General features: G+C 39.2%; 1 pseudogene; it reads right to left on the bottom strand.

Annotated features, from left to right (window-relative positions):
• Positions 1 to 2,010: 2,010 nt before the first annotated feature.
• Positions 2,011 to 4,242, bottom strand: LOC112234785 (annotated as a pseudogene).
• Positions 4,243 to 11,500: the final 7,258 nt, after the last annotated feature.

The raw sequence follows: 11,500 nt of genomic DNA, 5'->3' as shown, positions 1-11,500 counted from the left end.
GCTGCCCCTACCGGAGGGACAGACTTAAGTAGGGCTCCCCTAGTGGGCTGACTGACTGACTGACAACAAAGTGTGTGTGTGTGTGTGTGTGTGTGTGTGTGTGAATTCATTATTTTCTTCTACTTATTCATTTGAGTTCTTATATATTGGTTGTTGACCTGGCTTCATTTGATAATGTCAGTGTGTCCCTGGTTTGTTCACTCACTTTCTACTCTCTGAATCTTTCTATTTGATTCCTATTAATGATTTTTCACTGGACTGGGTGGTGTTTGAGATTTGTATTGAATTCAAACAGGTGCTTCTTCTTGCCTCAAACCTCAGTGTTCTTCCCATAACCCACTATGATCCAGGTATCCTCAGCATGTTTTAACAGCCTGTGTAACTTTGAAACAGCATGAAAAGCAATTCTCCTTATTGTACAGATTATTCCACCCAAGTGTGTGTGTGTGTGTGTGTGTGTGTGTGTGTGTGTGTGCCTGCACGTGTGTCAGAGGGAGAGATAGTATGTGTGTCAGAGGGAGAGAGTATGTGTCAGAGGGATCGATAGTATGTGTGTCAGAGGGAGAGATAGTATGTGTGTCAGAGGGAGAGATAGTATGTGTATGTGTCAGAGGGAGAGATAGTATGTGTGTCAGAGGGAGAGATAGTATGTGTGTCAGAGGGAGAGATAGTATGTGTGTCAGAGGGAGAGATAGTATGTGTGTCAGAGGGTGTGTCAGAGGGATAGATATATGTGTGTCAGAGGGAGAGATAGTATGTGTGTCAGAGGGAGAGATAGTATGTGTGTCAGAGGGAGAGATAGTATGTAGTATGTGTGTCAGAGGGAGAGATAGTATGTGTGTCAGAGGGAGAGATAGTATGTGTGTCAGATAGTATGTGTGTCAGAGGGAGAGATAGTATGTGTGTCAGAGGGAGAGATAGTATGTGTGTCAGAGGGAGAGATAGTATGTGTGTCAGAGGGAGAGATAGTATGTGTGTCAGAGGGAGAGATAGTATGTGTGTGACTGAATGACGAAGGTTTGTCCCCTGATGTCTGTATTGAAATGTTAAATGTTCGCTGGTCATTTCCCCGTTCCTGTGTGTGAGAGATTAGAGAACTGAGTGTAATAATTGTATATAAAGTGATTGAGGTGTACATCATTTTTACTCTAATGTTTTACACTATTGATGATAATCTTTGCACTTTTGATTTCATAGGCCTGCTGGTTCTTTGTCTGTTTGGGATGAAATGGCACCCTATTCCCTATGTAGCGCACTACTTTCAACAAAGCCCCATGTGTTCTGGTCAAAAGTAGTGCATTATATATGGAATAGGATGCCAATTTGTCAGTTGGTCCCAGAGTTTAGGATTTTATTTTCTCGCTCTGCTGGCCTGGAGGACCCAGACATACTAGGCCGCCATGGCTCACATGTCTTTGTCTCAATAACCGTCAATGGCTTCCATTCCTCGTAACCTTTACTTCTAGGATAAGCTATACAGGACCTGACCAGGGAAAACTCCAGGCCTTAGTTATAGACCTGGAGGTTTTCCCAGTCAGGTCACTGGTCAAGAAAAGAGAGTCTCTTTATTACTTCACTGTTTAAACAGCATGATTTACAGAGTCTGGACAACTGTGTGCATCCATATAAAGAATTCCACTGTTCTGTCCCATATTGATGATGTCATATTGACAATGGTATGAACACCGACCCATTTGTTCAAGGAATGACCAAGTCATGGAGTGTTAGGCACAACATGAATACGTTTTTTATTTTTTGTTGTTGATTAAAACATATTTGATTTATAATGCCAATGCATGAAAGCTACCCTAAAATCACATCTGTAGCTAATTACCAGCTTTAATAAACTGTCATGATGATTATTTGTGTTATTTTAAGAATGTCCTCATTGAATATAAATGAAACAATAGATTACATTCAATGTTGTCTGGTATTTGTCTTAAATTGTCATTACATAATGTTTACTATTGACATAAATGGAAACAAATCACAGACACAGCAGAGCCAGGATAAATGTCATAAAGCTTTATGTAAGCTATAGAATATACATCTATAGAAGTCAATGCTATAGTTACAGGCTATAACAGTAGAATGGCAACAGTGTACACTGTATATGAATGCATTCAATGTGACTAAGCTTGGGACTCTCGAACAGCATTGTTTCAGATTTTCATTGTGTACTGCACCTATCTTTTACTGCTTTCCCCAATGTTTTCCACACTTCAGCAGCTTTTTGAATAAAACTATCTATAAAGCCATTTCTTCCTTCAGCTCTCTCTCTTGCCTCCCTTTCATATTTTTCCCTCAACTCCTTTATTTCTTTATCTTTAGCCTCTTTTTCCAGTTTCAGTTTCTCCAGTTCCTCCTCCCTGAGTCTCTGCTCTTCCTTCTCTCTCAGGATCCTCTTCTTCTCCTCTTCAATAGCTTTCTCCTGAGCCTCTTGTGAATCTGTCTTCAGTTCCTTCTGTCTGCGTTTCTGCTCTTCGTTCTCTCTCAGGATCCTCTCATTCTTCTCTTTAAGCTCTTTTCCCCGAGCCTCTTGGATCATTTTTTCTTTCTTCAGTTTCTCCTCCTGTCTGCATATCTTCTCTTCATTCTCTCTCAGGATCCTGTTCTTCTCCTCTTCAATCGCTCTCTCAGCCTGCTGGAACATCTCAGTGGTGTAGTGGCTTCCTCCATTCATCTCCACCATATTGTTTATCTTCTCAAGCAGCTCAGTGACCTGGGAGCGATTCTTATCTTTCTTGTTGAAGACATGATATCCCCCATTGCATTGGGAAATAACACTATCCAGATCTGGATTTTCAAGCAGGAACTGTTCAATTGTTACATCATCATCATCATCATCATCATCATCACATGAAGAAAGTCTCCATGTGTGAAGAGAACCATGGCGTATTTGGATGCTTCATCACCAAATAATGTCTGAATCATCTCCACAGTTCTCTGTTCCTCTTCAGTGAATCTTCCCAGCTGGATCACAACCAGGAACACATGGGGACCAGGTGCAGAGAGAGAGATGCATTCAGCAATCTTTTTCAGTGACTCTTCATTGGACAATGAAGTATCAAACAAACCTGGGGTGTCAATAACAGCTACACTTTGCTCACCCACCTTCCCTCTTCTCTTGTGACAGTTTTTTGTCTGAGAAATAGAGGAGATTTTTGATGGGAAAGCTTTTTCCCCTAGAATGATGTTTCCTGCAACACTTTTCCCAGCTCCTGTCTTCCCGACCAGAACAATGCAGAACTCCCCATTTTGTGTATGCAGTTGGATTACTGTTGGATAACAAGAACACTTGTTAACTTTTTTAAGAGGTCTAGACTTCATGTACTGCTTGTTAGCACATTTTGAGTAATGGCAAAAACAATTTGTTTCACACTTCTTCTTAACACAAAGCAGTACTTCATGGTCTGCACAAAACAATCTGTGAGCATTGCCTCTACAGATGCAGGATCTTAATTTTAGCCTGTTTGCTACAGCAGGAAAATAATCCTGCAGCAATAGGAAATGTGAATTATTATATGGATTAGGGAAAATCAAGTCTGAACTTTCAAAGTGGACATTAGAAACTTTAGAGTACTTAAAACGCAAATCCACTATAATTTAGCATTTGCTGCTGTGCAGGAAAACCTTCAGCAACAAAATATTTATCAAATTAAGATCCTACATCTGTATGTGCTAAACTGTTTTTATGCCATTATAATTTTTGCTAAATTGACTCCCATCAAATACCAAGCAATCTCTTGGTTTTAATATATAAACAAAGGCCACCGTACAAACATAAATGTATAATCCATGTGTTCCTTTTTTAGAGTCATTACAGCAAGTGAGAAAGAGAAGGAAAGATAGAGAAGGTAGTGCTCTAAAACAGTCATATACAATAAGCGCATACAAGAATAAAAACAAAATGAATTACTCCACTGACTTGTACATTTTAATGTAACTAATAATGTTAACATTTTGTGTCAACTTGACAAAAAAATAAAAGCAGTGGAGTAATATAAAATAATGCTCCCCACTGCTATGCATCATATTTCTAGAGCACATGAAGTTCAAAGGAAAAAGCACCAAAAAAAGGAATCAATACCATTGACTTGAGTTCCCATCTTTATAACCTAAAGGCTACTCACCAGACAGAGAAACTTTGCTGTTCATGTTTGCAGTGAAGATCTGTCAGTCTCAAGCACTGTGTGAGAGTAGTAGCAGAAGTAGTTTCTATGCTTCTATAAGGATACTAAAGAGATACAGTGTGAGAGTGGGTCTGCCCACTTGTTTTATACAGGATCTGTCAGGTGCCCACCCCTGACACACCCACAGGCTTTCTCTTAGCTTTCATACATTTACTGAAATCCTTTCCCACTAGTTATGGCTGTAATACAATACAAATGTTTTGACTGGTCTAATATTGAACTATTCAGTCAAGTCAAATCGTAATGAACTAGTAATCGGCAATATATTTGGACTACTATGTGTTGACTACTAATTGAGGCCGAATATATTCAACATGTTTGAACATTTTCGGGATGCCGTATGTGCCCGTAGAGTGCCCGGGAGCCTATGGGAGCCGTCATCCGCAAATCGGTTATGTGCTTACACTTTACGAGACTGTGGCATTATGTTTTACTCTGGGTTTGATCTAAAGATTTGGGAAAATGCTCCTGGAGCTGATCAGGAGCCTGTAGATCGTCCTAAAAACATGTAGTGTCTACCCGGCTTTATTTTCACATATTGTTGCTCAACAGGTCACACCTCAAGTGACCTCATTTGCATTAGCCTATAGGTTGGGTATTGAAGCCCCACATTGTAAATAATAATAGTTCTAATGACAATACTAATAACAACACCTTTATATGTAAAGCAATTTTCATATACATCAAAATGCAAAGCACAAAGCAAAAAATAACAACATGGAAGATTAGTAGGCTTAACTACAGTGGGCAAAAAAGTATTTAGTCAGCCACCAATTGTTCATGTTTTCCCACTTAAAAAGATGAGCGAGGCCTGTAATTTTCATCATAGGTACACTTCAACTATGACAGACAAAATGAGAAAAAAAATCCAGAAAATCACATTATAGGATTTTTGATTAATTTATTTGCAAATTATGGTGGAAAATAAGTATTTGGTCACCTACAAACAAGCAAGATTTCTGGCTCTCACAGACCTGTAACTTGTTCTTTAAGAGGCTCCTCTGTCCTCCACTTGTTACCTATATTAATGGCACCTGTTTGAACTTGCTATCAGTATAAAAAACACCTGTTCACAACCTCAAACAGTCACACTCCAAACTCCACTATGGCCAAGACCAAAGAGCTGTCAAAGGACACCAGAAACAAAATTGTAGATCTGCACCAGGCTGGGAAGACTGAATCTGCAATAGGTAAGCAGCCTGGTTTGAAGAAAAAAACTGTGGGAGCAATTATTAGGAAATGGGAGACATACAAGACCACTGATAATCTGGGGCTCCACGCAAGATCTCACCCCGTGGGGTCAAAATGATCACAAGAACAGTGAGCAAAAATCTCAGAACCACACGGGGGGACCTAGTGAATGACCTGCAGAGAGCTGGGACCAAAGTAACAAAGCCGCCTACATCAGTAACACTACGCCGCCAGGGACTCAAATCCTGCAGTGCCAGACGTGTTCCCCTGCTTAAGCCAGTACATGTCCAGGCCCATCTGAAGTTTGCTAGAGAGCATTTGGATGATCCAGAAGAAGATTGGGAGAATGTCATATGGTCAGATGAAACCAAAATATAACTTTTTGGTAAAAACTCAACTCATCGTGTTTGGAGGACAAAGAACGCTGAGTTGTATCCAAAGAACACCATACCTACTGTGAAGCATGGGGGTGGAAACATCATGCGTTGGGGCTGTTTTTCTGCAAAGGGACCAGGAAGACTGATCCGTGTAAAGGAAAGAATGTCTAGGGCCATGTATCGTGAGATTTTGAGTAAAAACCTCCTTCCATCAGCAAGGGCATTGAAGATGAAACGTGGCTGGGTCTTTCAGCGTGACAATGATCCCAAACACACCGCCCGGGCAACGAAGGAGTGGCTTCGTAAGAAGCATTTCAAGGTCCTGGAGTGGCCTAGCCAGTCTCCAGATCTCAATCCCATAGAAAATCTTTGGAGGGAGTTGAAAGTCCGTGTTGCCCAGCAACAGCCCCAAAACATCACTGCTCTAGAGGAGATCTGCATGGAGGAATGGGCCAAAATACCAGCAACAGTGTGTGAAAACATTGTGAAGACTTACAGAAAACGTTTGACTTCTGTCATTGCCAACAAAGGGTATAAAACAAAGTATTGAGATAAACTTTTGTTATTGACCAAATACTAATTTTCCACCATAATTTGCAAATTTATTCATTAAAAATCCTACAATGTGATTTTCTGGATTTTTTTTCTCATTTTGTCGGTCATAGTGGAAGTGTACCTATGATGAAAATTACAGGCCTCTCTCATCTTTTTATGTGGGAGAACTTGCACAATTGGTGGCTGACTAAATACTTTTTTGCCCCACGGTATATGCTACCATTAGTGTAATGAATATACAGCAGAAAAGTCTGCTTCCTCTAAGTCAAGTGGTGTTACAGAACATGTGTCTTTGCATTACAACTTCCTGCCCCCTGACACTTAACGTTTGTATTGTCTCATACTAAATGACTGTTCATTTATCTTTACTGATGATGTCTACCTGTACACCCTCCACTATATGTCTTGGGACAGTGATGCTAAAATGTTACATTTGGCTCTGTACTAAAGCATTTTGGATTTGAGATCAATGTTCATATGAGGTGACAGTATAGAATGTCACCTTTTACTTTAAGGTATTTTCTTACATATCTGAATTACCATTTAGAAAATGAAAGCACCTTAGAGATCTAGTCCCGCCATTTGAAAACGTTGTAAGTATTTGGACAAATTTCACTTGTAGTGTACCAAAGTAGTAAAGAACGTAGTATTTGGTACCATATTACATATTTCATCAAGCTTGTGACTCTACAAACTCAATGCCTTTACAGTTTGTTGTAGTTGTGAATGGCAAAAATCAAACATTGGGCTTCAGGAAAAATGTGTAGTTAGAAAACTGTGAAATTCTATAAAAATCACATCAAAATGGATGAAAAGCATTTAAATATAATGGTGGCAGGGTAGCCTAGTGGTTAGAGTGTTGGACAAGTAACCGAAAGGTTGTAAGTTCATATCCCCAAGCTGACAAGGTACAAATCTGTCCTTCTGCCCCTGAACAGGCAGTTAACCCACAGTTCCTAGGCTGTCATTGAAAATAAGAATTTGTTCTTAACTGACTTGCCTAGTTAAATAAAGGTAAATAATATTGTCTAATGGTATATACATCTGAAATTAAGTGATATTTAGTCTGAAATAGACATATTCATCAACCCGAACGATCCATGATTTTTGAATTTCACTAACAAACTATGTTGTGTGTTTTCTATGTATGGAGAACATCTAACTTACTTATAGTAATATTTGGTTGTCCTTTCTGGCTTCATTTGAAGAGAGAACCTCCTATCTTACTTCTTTACCATAAAATGAATGGTCGTCAATGGCCGTATTCTGACCTCATAAACCACTTTTTTTTTATATTAATTTTGCTATTTTGATGTGTAGAGGGAACATTAAAGTTACCCTTGAAGTATGTGGTTGTCCATAGTTGCCGAATGTGGAAGGGAATCAATCTCTAACTTGTCTATCAATATACTGTATGTAGTGCTCCTGAGTGGTGCACTGGTCTAAGGCACTGTAGGAGTCACTACAGACCCTTGTTCAATCCCAGGCTGCATCACAACTGGCCATGATGGGGAGTCCCATAGGCCGGCATACAACTGGCCTAGCGTCATCCCGTTTAGGGGAGGGTTCAGCCGGGGTAGGCTGTCATTGAATATAGGTATTTGTTTTCTTCTGACTTGCCTGGGTAAATAATATGTGAATGTGGCCTTACGTCTCAGTTTGGGAACCCTTTAAGCCCAATTATGTGTTTTTTGCAACACTTACAAAACTAGCTCTAGCTATGGCTCAAAGTTATTGTTTCTAGAGAAGACAAACAAAAATGTCACGTCATGTACTTGCATGGAAGGACTTCAACATACAGTATGATTGTGTAGTGAACCAGTGTGGTGTCAGACGACGCCGCAATAATCATTAATGGCACACAACAAAATGACTACTGAGAGATACATCTGGGTCTAAGTAGATTCACTGTTTAGTGTTTGACATGATCATTTCGCTTAAAACTTGTACAGGATCAGTGGAGGAAAAAGTATCCAATTGTAAAAGTAAAGATTCCTTAATAGAAAATGACTCCAGTAAAAGTGAAAGCCACCCAGTAAAATCCTACTTGAGTAAAAGTCTAAAAGTGCTCCAACATTCTAACATCATTTGCAAACGAAGCATGTGTTTAATCCTCCAGATCAGAGGCAGTAGGGTTGACCAGGAATGTTCTCTATTTAGTGAGTTCTCCAGATCAGAGGCAGTAGGGTTGACCAGGAATGTTCTCTATTTAGTGAGTTCTCCAGATCAGAGGCAGTAGGGTTGACCAGGAATGTTCTCTATTTAGTGAGTTCTCCAGATCAGAGGCAGTAGGGTTGACCAGGAATGTTCTCTATTTAGTGAGTTCTCCAGATCAGAGGCAGTAGGGTTGACCAGGAATGTTCTCTATTTAGTGAGTTCTCCAGATCAGAGGCAGTAGGGTTGACCAGGAATGTTCTCTATTTAGTGAGTTCTCCAGATCAGAGGCAGTAGGGTTGACCAGGAATGTTCTCTATTTAGTGAGTTCTCCAGATCAGAGGCAGTAGGGTTGACCAGGAATGTTCTCTATTTAGTGAGTTTTCCAGATCAGAGGCAGTAGGGTTGACCAGGAATGTTCTCTATTTAGTGAGTTCTCCAGATCAGAGGCAGTAGGGTTGACCAGGAATGTTCTCTATTTAGTGAGTTCTCCAGATCAGAGGCAGTAGGGTTGACCAGGAATGTTCTCTATTTAGTGAGTTCTCCAGATCAGAGGCAGTAGGGTTGACCAGGAATGTTCTCTATTTAGTGAGTTCTCCAGATCAGAGGCAGTAGGGTTGACCAGGAATGTTCTCTTGATAAGTGTGTGAATTAGACCATTTTCCTATCCTGCTAAGCATTCAAAATGTAACAGTACTTTTGGGTGTCAGGGAAAATGTATGGAGAAAAAAATTATAGAATTTCTTTAGGAATGTAGTAAAGTAAAAAATGTAAAGTAGTGAAAAATATAAATAGTAAAGTAAAGTACAGATACCCCAAACAACGACTTAAGTAGTACTTTCAAGGATTTTCACTTAAGTACTTTACACCACTGTACAGGATCCAATGTAGGTCACATTGTAATATTACAACGCTAGGTCTCACAGGGTTAAAATATATTTAGGCCCTTTTCCAGGCTGATAGGGAAGGCAAGGCCACATTTCACTCTCTTATTCTCTATCAGTCAGGGTTGGGGTCAATTCCATTTCCATTCCAGTCAATTCTGGAAGTACACATCCAATTCCAATTCTCTTCAATGCTTTTCAATTGGGAAAATGTGGAATTGGAATTTGGTTGACTTTCTGAATGGACTGGAATTGAATGGAAGTGACCACAACCATGCTATCAGTTCTTCAAAACCTCAAGAAAGACTCCATGAAACCATGAAATTAGTGTACCTAACCTGAGATCTGGTGATTGGAGAGTGTTTGAATATAAACCTAATGTAAGTGTTATGATACACAGAAAGTGTTTTAAAACAGAATAGAAATACTTTGAAACAACCAAAGTGGTTCTTGAATCTGAGTATTGGTGTTTTTAAGAGTGATAGAGCAATAGAACAAAACATTTGTTTGGCAGACTGTGTCTCTCAAATAGTTTAAAAATGCAAATGTATATAGCTTAAATATTGATTGATGATAAGGTCATATGGAGAATATTTTAGCAGAATGTTTTCAATGCTTTATTTAGACATATTAGAAAGAGGAGGAGACAGAGAAGGAGTGAATGAAGAAAGCGGGAATTGAACCCTCGTCTTCTGGGGCAGAAATATGGTACTTTCCATTGGAATTTTACAACTCAACCACACAGACACACTGTAAAAAGAATTCTGTAGTCAATTTGACCAACAAAAAAATATATGCTTACATAGCCGCGGGAAGTAGGGTGCAGCATCCCATGAAAAAAATCGGAATATTTATTTTTTCTCTCCGCAAAAGTAGTGCACTGGGCCTTTAATAGTGGCGTATTAGCGGACAGATAAGATGTCTGTAGTGTAGGCAACAAAAAAAAATTCAGCACCCCCCTTGAAAAGAATAAAAGAGAAAAATGCAGCACCCACATCACCTAACTACTTCCTGGGGATATGTATACTTAATACAAATGAATGCAAGTTGTTTCAGTGATTTGTTCATTTCATATTACCCCAAAAATGTAAGGAGAAATCCAACTTTGTTTATGAGGACAACCAAAGATAGTGAAAATGTAGTGATTGAACTCATTGAAAGTCCGGTCACTGCTATTCTTTTAATCTCGTTCAGTTCTATCTGGGATCCTAAGGATGTCCCGGCTCTAAACCCTAACCATAACCCCTACCTCACCCTGATCTAAACTATAACCATAATCTAACCCTCATGTGCCATGAGATGTAGGTCAAATGGATCATAATGAGCAGATATCAAAACCGTCAGGTAAAATGACTTTCCATAATGAGACGACTCATTCCCACATCTTTGAATTTTAATGATAGAGTCAAAATCAGCATCATACAATGCTTGCTGTAAAACCTGTAGTCACTGTTGGGTTGAGCTCTATGCTCAACAATGCCAATATGGGTTAATGCCAAAATGGGTTAAACTGGTAAATGATCAGATACATAAACCAATGTTAAACATTAAAATACTCTAGAAGAAAATACTCTAATTCTGCATTAGACAGGATTTGAAACATCATAATAGTGTTTAGAAGCCATAGAGAGATGAAAGAACATCAAAAGAGAAGATACAGTTGAAGTGGGAAGTTTACATACACTTTGGTTGGAGTCATTAAAACTTGTTTTTCAACCACTCATATATTCCTTGTTAAGAAACTATAGTTTTGGCAAGTCGGTTAGGACATCTACTTTGCGCATGACACAAGTAATTTCCAACAATTGTTTACAGACAGAATATTTAACTTAATTCACTGTATTACAATTCCAGTGGGTCAGAAGTTTACATACACTAAGTTGACTGTGCCTTTAACTTCTTATGGCTGCAGGGGCACTATTGAGTAGCTTGGATGAAAGGTGCTCAGAGGTGCCCAGAGTAAACGGCCTGCTCCTCAGTCTCATTTGCTAATATATGCATATTATTATTAGTATTGGATAGAAAACACTCTGAAGTTTCTGAAACTGTTTGAATGATGTCTGTGAGTATAACAGAACTAATATGGCAGGCAAAAACCTGAGAAGGAATCCAAACAGGAAGTGAGAAATCTGAGGCTGGTATATTT

This window comes from Oncorhynchus tshawytscha, unplaced genomic scaffold (genome assembly GCF_018296145.1).
Source record: "Oncorhynchus tshawytscha isolate Ot180627B unplaced genomic scaffold, Otsh_v2.0 Un_contig_6794_pilon_pilon, whole genome shotgun sequence".
Taxonomy (NCBI): domain Eukaryota; kingdom Metazoa; phylum Chordata; class Actinopteri; order Salmoniformes; family Salmonidae; genus Oncorhynchus; species Oncorhynchus tshawytscha.
The sequence above is the reverse complement of the archived record's forward strand: the minus strand, read 5'-3'. Positions and strand labels throughout refer to the sequence as shown.